Source organism: Callorhinus ursinus, unplaced genomic scaffold (assembly GCF_003265705.2).
Source record: "Callorhinus ursinus isolate GAN/ISIS: 27379988/994484 unplaced genomic scaffold, GSC_fseal_2.0 scaffold54, whole genome shotgun sequence".
NCBI classification, from domain to species: domain Eukaryota; kingdom Metazoa; phylum Chordata; class Mammalia; order Carnivora; family Otariidae; genus Callorhinus; species Callorhinus ursinus.
Window position 1 is genome coordinate 17152007 of NW_027397116.1, and position 7937 is coordinate 17159943.

The 7937-nt window shown below is 32.9% G+C and overlaps 1 non-coding gene across 1 annotated transcript; it reads right to left on the reverse strand.

The window, feature by feature from the left end:
• Positions 1-418: 418 nt before the first annotated feature.
• Positions 419-552, reverse strand: LOC112839397 (small nucleolar RNA SNORA70). Its single transcript, XR_003212188.1, has one exon. It is a non-coding gene; the product is annotated as a small nucleolar RNA SNORA70 (small nucleolar RNA).
• Between the last annotated feature and the right edge of the window lie 7385 nt (positions 553-7937).

A 7937-nucleotide genomic window follows, 5' to 3' on the forward strand; every position in this document is an offset into this window, starting at 1 on the left:
ACAGGAAATAGGTTTTATTGGTGGCCATGAAGAGGGAGGGGCAGTGCCGAGATTCTCATGAGTGCAGAGCCCTCCATTTGTCCAAGGAGCCACGATTAGGGATGTATGTGACCCCACAGCCATCTGGGATAAGCCGCTTTTCAGCCACCATGTCTTCAAATTCATCCGCATTAAACTTAGTAAAGCCCCACTTCTTGGAGATGTGGATCTTCTGGCAGCCAGGGAACTTGAACTTGGCCCTGCGTAAGGCTTCAATCACATGTTCCTTGTTCTGCAGCTTGGTACGGATGGACATGATGACTTGGCCAATGTGGACCCTGGCTACTGTGCCCTGGGGCTTTCCAAAGGCACCCCGCATACCTGTCTGCAGCCTAGATTGGAGATAGCATGAGGTCAGACCTCAATATCCACTGGAAAGGGCTGTCTCCAAGGTCCCTTAGGGCAACCCATACAATCAACAGGCTGCATACACTACCAGGGAGGCCACTGTTTGCAGCCATGGCACACTGGGCCCCCATGGACAAAGATCACAGTCGGCTTAATTGACTGCAGACATAGCAGTATTGTTTCTAAGAGCAAAAATTAGAAGAAAAGAGTATACTCTTCAACCAGTGGATATATAATAAATCCATAATAAACCCACACAATGGAATATTATAAAACAGGAAAATGAAGAAACCATAGCTATGTACAGAAAGCAACATAATTCTGAGTGATAAAAAAGTATGTATTAGAAGACTATTGTATCATTCAGGGTAGTAACAAGAAACAGAAAACATTCTCATATGAGAATCATTCCAGGCAGATACACATGGGAAGCTGGGGAAGAGGGTAATTTAATGGGAGACGTGATAATTTGGGAGGTAGCCGGCACCAGGTAGCTATTGCTTTTGGGCACACAGCTTCTGCCACCTGTATTCAATACCCACTAGAAGCTTCTGTCTTGAAATCTAGTGACAAGTTTCAACTTTTTTTGTAATTAAGTAAAGTGGTAGTTTAAACAATAACTAGCCTCACACCTTTTATTTTGATTTAAAGAAATATATTTTAGAAGGCACACTACAAAAATTGCAAAGACTGCTTTGGAAAGAAGTACATATTTTCTCTTCAGAATGTTGAGTATTTTAAAATAATTTTATGATTTTTTTCCTCCTTTTTTTTCCGTGAAAAAAAAGAATTATTTTACAGATGTGGAATATTTTACAGATGTGGAAAACCTGAAATAAAGACCTGAGCTGCTCATGTGACATACATTAAGCAGTGAGGTTTAAATTCAGGTTTTCTTTTCATTATATGACATCAGTATTCAGTCTGCATACCATCACTGGCAATTGTTAAGAAACAATCTTAAACTCACAGTATTTTAACCAACTTCTGATATTTAAAAATTATTCTTAGTACATTATTTTGATAAATGCACTCAGATTCAGAGGCAAACAGATTCACTTATTTTCATGGTATAAGCATATCTTAGTCATGTGTCACAAATAACTCATAGTTTTTGTGAACTTAATGAAAAATAAGGAATTCAAATGGAGGCAATGAAATCAAACCTGTGATTGTACGTTTCAATATAACTGTGCTACATGCAGAGCTTACAGTCTCCTAAGAAAATGGGATTTTTATGATAAATATTTGTTTAATTAGGGTAGTTCAAGAAATATTCTTTTCTACTTCATCATTCTACACATTTTAATCTTTCTTTGAAAAAGTATCTTTGAGGATATGTAGTCAAACTATAGACCACTAGTAGGAACAGCAAATGAATCCATCATTATTTAGCAGTTAAATTAATTTCCTCAGTATAGTTAATATTTACCCATCCCCAATCCATAGTCTGTAGATTTGTGTTTTCTAAATATACCCATAACCAATGATTCATTAATACACGTGGTGTTACTTCTTAGAACTCTAGACTACCAGACCAGATTATTCCGCACACAGAAATACAGTTTCTGGAATAATGACAGATAAAAATTTTCAATTAGCCAATGAACTTTTAGAATATTTTCCCCCAGGGAATCTAATTCTTTGGATTTATTTAGATTCCACTTTACTTTGATCAGTTGAATGAACAAAGAATACCTGTTGTACCTTTTCACAAATAAGGGTACTCTGGAGGGGCGCCTGGGTGGCTCAGTCCTTAAGCGTCCGCCTTCCACTCAGATCATGATCCCAGGCTCCTGGGATCAAGCCCCGCATGGGGCTCCCTGCTCGGTGGGAAGCCTGTTTCTCCCTCTCCCACTCCCTCTGCTTGTGTTCTCTCTCTCTCGCTGTGTCTCTCTCTGTCAAACAAATAAATAAAATCTTAAAAAAAAGCGTATTCTGGAATGGTTAGTTTGTTGGCTTAAATACCTATTTTTTATTTATAAACCCTGCTGACAATTAAGTCTTTTCCCAGGTCATAACCCCCAAAGAGAAAAGACCTACAAATGTTCCCTACTTCAAAACTGACAGTGAAGAAATGACTCAATATATTTATATAAGCACCATAAATTATACACATATGTACATATATACTTACATGTATTCTTTACTTTATATATATATATATATATTCTTTATTCAGTCTGTTCATTTACTCCCTCCTAAATTCTCTTAATGCATATCCTTAACTCATGCTTCTTTATTTATATTTATTCATTTTTCAGCATTTTCATAAACATATATTATGTTGTATACATGTATGTTAAGCATATACTATGTCATGAAATGCGCTATTAAAGATACCGAAATGAATAAAATGCTGTTTTTATATGTAATATGGCAGGCAGATAGATAATCACAATGGTGGCTTGTAAGTATTGTATTGGATGCTTAGCGTGGGTAAAATGGACGCAGAGAAAGAAAAACACATAGTCTTTTTTGATGGCTTTTCCTGTACTAAATGCTACTCCTACATTTTAGGTATTTGTTAATTAATGGCATAAAACAACACCCATTTATTATACTAGTTTCTCCAGGACAGAAATCTGGGCATGGCATAGATGGGTTCTCTGCTTGGGGCCTCATGTGCTGAAATCAAAGTGCTGGCAAAACTGTACTTGGACCTGAAGATAAATATAGTCTTCTTAGATTATTCAGGTTGTTCACAAAATTAACATTTTGTGGTTGTAGTTCTGAGGTCCCTGTTTTTTCACTAGCTATTGGTCAGAGTTGTTCTCAGTTCCTAGTGGCTCCACTCAGGTCCTAGCCAAGGATTCATGGTCCTAGCCATGTGGCCCTTTAACATGGTTCCAGCTTACTCGAAAGACAACAGGAGAATCCCCCTCCAGCTGGCTACAGGTCAATGTTATAAAAAGTAACCTAATCATGAAAGGTATTTCCCCATCACCTTTGCCATATACTATAACTAAATGAAGGGAATGACAATTCCATTATATTCATAGGTCCCACACAAACTCAAAAGGAGAGAATTATACATGTGTTTAAAAGTATCAGTATTTTCCTTTAGATCTTTAAAAATGTACTCTCCTTTATTGATTTTTTCTGTTCTAAATTTATCATTTTAAAATTCATTTATTTATTCTATATTTAAATAGATAAGACAAATTGGAAAAATCTACCATGGCAAGTAGAAGCAATGATCATATTAAGTTTTTTTCTTTAAATTTACTCTTTGTTTGCTTGTTCAAAAAATGCTTCTCTCCATCCACCTCTGCTTAATATTATGTAACATTTTGTCCTCATGTTTCAGATGTTGCTCTCACATTTAAATATTATTCAGTTTGCTTTGTGTATAGTGTGTGGTAAGGGTTAATTTTTTACTGTGTAGATAATTAGTTTATTATTATTATTATTAGTTTTTTCTCCAACATTTGTTGAATAATCATTTTTTCCTATTTATCTGTAATTTTAGCTCTTTCATATATAAAAGATGTTTGTGAGCTCCATATTCTGTTTCACTCCTCTGTATCCCTACTCCTTTACTAATAACATGTCTTTATTGCCACAGCCTTGTTAAAAAAAAAATGGTATCTAACAGAGTTGTCCACAATCATGTTTTATTTTTCAGAGTGTTTTGTATGCCTTTGGGTCTTTACCAAAGGTATTTTATAAATAGTCATGTTCTACCAAAAAGACGCCGTGATTTTGATCGGATTCACATGGAATCTATGAGCTAACTACAACAGAACTGACATCTTGGTACCACTGCCTGCCCATCCATAACGTTGTTGTCCTCTCCATTTATTAAACCTCCTTTAATGTACTTTAATACCCAATTAATACTTCTTTATGTAAATTCTTTGTACATATTATATGATTATTTCTGCTAGATTCGCTTTCTACAATGTTCTGAAATTAGTATGCAGATTGGACTATTGTGTTCTACAGTGGAAGCAAGGAAATGACTTAATTAAAAGCCTATGATAATAATCCTCCTAGAAATAGTGATGGATTTAAGTATTATCAATTTTAAAGAGATTTAAAAAAATTAAAAACTGTTTTCAAAGCAAAGCACTTTCCTTTCCAAAATTTTCTTTCACTTGCCAATATTATTAATCCTGGATCTTTCTTAACAAACCTTGACAACTCAATTTTTCAGGTTTATTAACAATATATGAGGAGACAGATAAAAATGTCAACATACTTGTTTATGTGTGTATAATTGATATATCATGAAATCAGAATGTATGTTAAACTTACAAAAATTAATTAAATGTTCCTAAGTAGTTAATAATACAAATAAATATAAAGCATGTGCATAACAGTGGAAAATTTATGGTAGGTCAAAAACCAGTAGAGAAAAAAACTTTTTTTCATAAAGACATTAGGTTTTAGAATGATTAGCCTCATTATTTCTTTAAGTTGATTAAGTCTACAAAAGGAACTCTAATAACTTTCATATTTATTGTGCTAGACTACAGCAAGGCAAACTTAACCTGGGCAGGGGTATCAGAAGCTGCAGGGTGATCTGTGGACATTTACTCAAATATCTTAACTTCTAAAGGTTTGCTCCCACCATAGTTTATAAACTTTTAGAACAAATTATATTGTATAAAATAAATTGCATGACTGAATACATATATGTTTATATATTTTTTAATATGACATTGCATCAGGATAGGAATAGAATAATATCCAGAAGAGTGGTAACAGCAACCAGTATAATAATAATGATGATGATAATAGTAGCAATAGCAAATGTGTCTATCCTATTGAGTGCTTAGCACATGTGAGAAACTGTTCAAAGTGTCATAATTGATATCTGTCTACAATATAAAAATGGCTTGATATAATATCTTGTTATTTCCTCAAAATAAGGTGCATTGCTTTATTCCAACTCTATAGAAAGAATGTAAGTAAGAGTCAGAGATGCAGTATGATTTTGTTAAGATCTCACACTATAATGTACTTGCTCAGATTATGTACTTTCTGGCCAAAAGAATTTCAGTTCTAATTTTCACAAATTTAAGATGGAGCTAAAAATAATCTGTATCTCACTGAATTGTAGAATTTTTTAAAAAACATAATGATGGTAAAATTTATAATATAATATTAAATAATGTATGCATACAAATGTATAAAAATACATTTAAAATATAAATGTATATAATACATTTCACAAAATGTAGGGAATCAACAAGTATTTATTTTATTATATTTTAACATATAATTAAATAATATGCCATCCATATATTACTGATTAATATAAAATATTATAATGTATATGAATATAATATAATATATTGTTCTTTCATAAACAGCAATATACTTATGAATATATAAGTATGAAAATATGGAGATATATGGTATATTCATGTTGTAGTTCATTGTATATTATCTAATATTACTTATTAATTACTATCAACATTAATCAGAGTTGAAATGTAATCTACTATTTTTGTAATGACATTATAACTCAAGAAGTCTAACACATATTTTAAACATTATTTTATTACTAATTTCTATGGTTAACATGAGAGAGATTAATTATATTGTCTTTAAAGTTATATTTTGCTATTAAATTTGATGGAATTTTTAAATGCAGAATGTATCAAATGTTTTGATTTGTCCTTATATCCAGAATTTTTTTAAGGTTTTCCACATACTTTCATTTAAATTTTGAAGTACAAATTGCTATTTAAGTAACTTTTTTAAAAACTTCATTTTTGGTATTAACATTTTACATTTATACTATTTTCAGGAAAAATTATGTGAAAAATTGTCTTGGCTATTCATAGATCACAGTATTTTTAATATTTCTACTTTCCCTTTTTATTTAACTTGAGGAATATATCATGAATCTAGCATTCTATGTTGAGACTTTTGGTCATACTGTATAATTTTGAGTCAATGAAAATATAAATTTCCAATTCACCTGTGCATTATTATTATTTTTTTAAAGATTTTATTTATTTGACAGAGGGAGACACAGCAAGAGAGGGAACACAAGCAGGGGGAGTGGGAGAGGGAGAGGGAGAAGAAGGCCTCCCGCCGAGCAGGGAACCCAATGCGGGGCTCGATCCCAGGACCCTGGGATCATGACCTGAGTCCAAGGCAGACGCTTAACCATCTGAGCCACCCAGGCGCCCCTCACCTGTGCATTATTAAGGCTAAATTTTTAACCTCTAAAATGTGGTAAGGGATTAAGTTTTCTGATGAGAAATACAGCTTATTTCTCAAAGGTTTAATCTTCTATCCTGAACTTATTTTTATTCAAGGCAACTAGGCAAAATCTAAATGTTCTTTTCATGAGCTATCCATCATTTGCTTTACATGACTAGATAAATAAACATAAATCTGGAAGAATGTACAAAAATAAATTAACCAAACAAATCATGCATAGAACCCAAAAGATGTAAATTCTAAATGCTAAAAATGCATTCATCCAAAAATTCTAGCAGTTCGCTAACATAATAATTATTTATTTTTATTTAATATAATGTATTTTTATTATGACCTTTTAACCTGGGAGTCAATTTGGGCAAAAAGGGAGATAAATATAAGAATTCTGGTTGAAAATTATTCTTCAGTTGCTAAAAGTAAAAAGCATAAGACTTTCTTAGATCAGTGTTTATACTAATACATAACTCAAATTTCTCAAATACAAGGAGAAAAATCACTCTAAAATAAGTGAAGTATAAATGTAATATTTTATGCTTTTCATCTTTATGATTCTCAGGTACAACAAACTGAGGGTGCTGGAGAGGAGGTGGGTGGGGGGATGGGGTAACTGGGTGATGGGCATTAAAGAGGGCACCTGGTGTAATGAGCACTGGGTGTTATATGCAACTGATGAATCACTAAATTCCCCCCCCTGAAACTAATTATACAGTATATGTTAATTAAATTGAGTTTAAAGAATTTAAATTTTTTTAATGGAATTAAAATAAAACTTCATCAGGGTGCCTGGGTGGCTCAGTTGGTTAAGCGACTGCCTTCGGCTCAGGTCATGATCCTGGAGTCCCAGGATCGAGTCCCGCATCGGGCTCCCTGCTCGGCGGGGAGTCTGCTTCTCCCTCTGACCCTCTTCCCTCTCGTGCTCTCTCTCTCTCTCTCTATCTCATTCTCTCTCTCAAATAAATAAATAAAATCTTTAAAAAAAAATAAAAAAATAAAACTTCATCAAACACCTACATATTTGAAACTACTTAATACAAATGGCATGATTCTCATAAAAAAGTAGAGTCTTGACTGTTCAAATCTTTATTAATAAAATAAATTATTTACCATAATTTTCTATTCAGAATGGTATTATTAAAACTAGAAATTTTGATTGCTCTAAAATTTAATATCAGTATATTTATTTATATGGTAAATATATCTTTGCCTTTGTACTATGACCTTGTCTCAGACGTTTAGTTGAATGGATTGAGAAAACTCAACTCCAATGTCCCTATTTAGCAAACAGTAACTATGGCTCAGTCAGTAAAGGAGGCAATTTGAATGTTTTAAGACTTTCTTGAGCCTTCTCTTCAGTACTTTCTTGGTCT